This window comes from Leuciscus leuciscus, assembly GCF_965113295.1.
Source record: "Leuciscus leuciscus genome assembly, chromosome: 18".
NCBI classification, from domain to species: domain Eukaryota; kingdom Metazoa; phylum Chordata; class Actinopteri; order Cypriniformes; family Leuciscidae; genus Leuciscus; species Leuciscus leuciscus.
The window spans coordinates 606,896-609,395 of record NC_138742.1 but is presented as its reverse complement, the minus strand read 5'-3'; the positions used below and the strand labels follow the sequence as shown (position 1 = coordinate 609,395).

General features: G+C 40.6%; 1 protein-coding gene across 1 annotated transcript in view; it reads right to left on the bottom strand.

The window, feature by feature from the left end:
* Positions 1-2,500, bottom strand: part of LOC309481073 (kinesin-like protein KIF1C) — a 52,429-nt gene that overhangs the window by 49,086 nt on the left and 843 nt on the right. The window lies entirely within an intron of this gene.

Genomic DNA, 2,500 nt, shown 5'->3' with positions numbered 1-2,500 from the left:
AGAAGTTAAAGTGCCCCTATTAATTTATTATTTTAATGTTCCTAATGTTGTTTCTGAGTCTCCTACAACAGGTTCACATTCATCCTAGGTCAAATACACTTTAATTTCCTCATAATCTCAGCGTCTGATTCAGCCTCTCTAAACCCCGCCTCTCTGAGAGCTGCTCTGCTGTGATTGGTCAGAAAGCAAAAGCTCATTATCATATCTGAATCTCAGCTCTTGATCACAGTGATACGAACAGTAACGATGGCGTGGGTTTACCGTATCAATCTCAGAAAACAGCGTCTTCTCGACACGAACAACACGAACCAAACTCTCCCAGTCTCACTACAGTGTTTGAGGGCGGAGCTAAGAGACGCCGTTCAGCCAATCAACAACAGAGATGGGGATTATGCTAATATACAACTACAGTGTTTGAGGGCGGAGCTAAGAGATGCTGTTCAGCCAATCAACACCAGAGGTGGGGATTATGCTAATATACAACTACAGTGTTTGAGGGCGGAGCTAAGAGACGCCGTTCAGCCAATCAACAACAGAGATGGGGATTATGCTAATATACAACTACAGTGTTTGAGGGCGGAGCTAAGAGATGCTGTTCAGCCAATCAACACCAGAGGTGGGGATTATGCTAATATACAACTACAGTGTTTGAGGGCAGAGCTAAGAGACGCCGTTCAGCCAATCAACAACAGAGATGGGGATTATGCTAATATACAACTACAGTGTTTGAGGGCGGAGCTAAGAGATGCTGTTCAGCCAATCAACACCAGAGGCGGGGATTATGCTAATATACAACTACAGTGTTTGAGGGCGGAGCTAAGAGACGCCGTTCAGCCAATCAACAACAGAGATGGGGATTATGCTAATATACAACTACAGTGTTTGAGGGCGGAGCTAAGAGATGCTGTTCAGCCAATCAACACCAGAGGCGGGTATTATGCTAATATACAACTACAGTGTTTGAGCTATATCACACACATCTGAAAAAGCATAATAGTGGCGATCTAGTGAACGATACTAACCCTGAACACACAGTTAGCAGTGTCTGTCTGCATGAGTGAAGATCAAACACAGTCAATCATAATGAGATCATCACCAAAGTTAAAGATTACACTGTCAGATCAATACAACAACACTGAGCCAATCAGGAGAATCCACACTAGGGGTGAGCGATCTGACGACTTTATATCGTGATCAATCATGAAGACTCTTCAAGCGAATCGTAGAGATCGTGATCTTTTATTTTGCGCACAGTGCTCACACTCACTGTCATTAGCTTCATTAGTTTATTAGCTTCATTAGCTGATTAGCTTCATTAGTTTATTAGCTTCATTAGCTTCATTAGCTTCATTAGCTGATTAGCTTCATTAGTTGTGGTCTCTGTTAAACAGTTTTGTCGAGATACGTTACTGGATAGAACTGTTAAACAAAGAATGTAAACTGTATACGAAAGAGTATCATAGCGTTTGCTTCTATATTAATATTAACACCTTCTCATGTACGGTCAGCCTTCAGCGTATGCACATTTATATCTCACTCCGTCATATTCGTGTCATCTTCACTGTGCTCATGTAGCATTAGTGTGTTACCTCGCCTTTTTACTCAGATCTTTTCCAAACTATTTCTTTATTCGTGAAAAATACAGTAATATGATTACAGAATCTAGAAGTTACATCTAAAGTCAGTCGGTCAGATTTAGAGATTTATTTTTTATTATTAATTTTCACTTTATTTCGGCCAGTCAGTTCTTTAAGATATCGGCATCGGCTCGACATCACTCAAGCACTAGTTTAATGACTACTTTGGAAACTGATTGTTTAATGCAATACTATGTTTTAAATTGTGAAATAGATCCATAGGCTTGTGTGGACATTCTCCACAGTACATCTCAAAACTGGGAAGATCGTCATGATTCATGATTGTTTGTTATAAGATCGTGATATGAAATTTTGGGAAGATCTCCCACCCCTAACTCACACACACACTCACTCACACACACTCTCTCACACACACACACACACACACACAGTCAGAGGGTGTTTAAAGGGCAGAAAGGAATGTCATGTGTGTTTGCTGTTTAGCTGCTCCAGCTGTCACAATGAACACACACACACACACACACACACACACACACTCACACAGATCTAATGTGTTCAGACATGTTGTGTCTCTGTTGCTCAGAATTAAACTTTCATTCTAGATGATGTTCTGGTTCTGGTTCCGGACAGTTTTACAGTTTAAAGTGAGCAGAAAAACACACACTTTTGCTAAAACGCTGAATCTGCAGCAAATACACGATTATTATCACACAGATGACTCTCTCTCACACACACACACACACACTCTCACACACACACACACGCGAGTCCGTGTACCTAAAGGTTTGAGAGACATTAGCTTTATTAATCAGCATATTAGAGCCTTTCAAAATGTTATAATTTCGATTTTTTTAGAGATGGCGATGTGAAGACAGACAAATAGACGCGTTAACTGTGTTTTG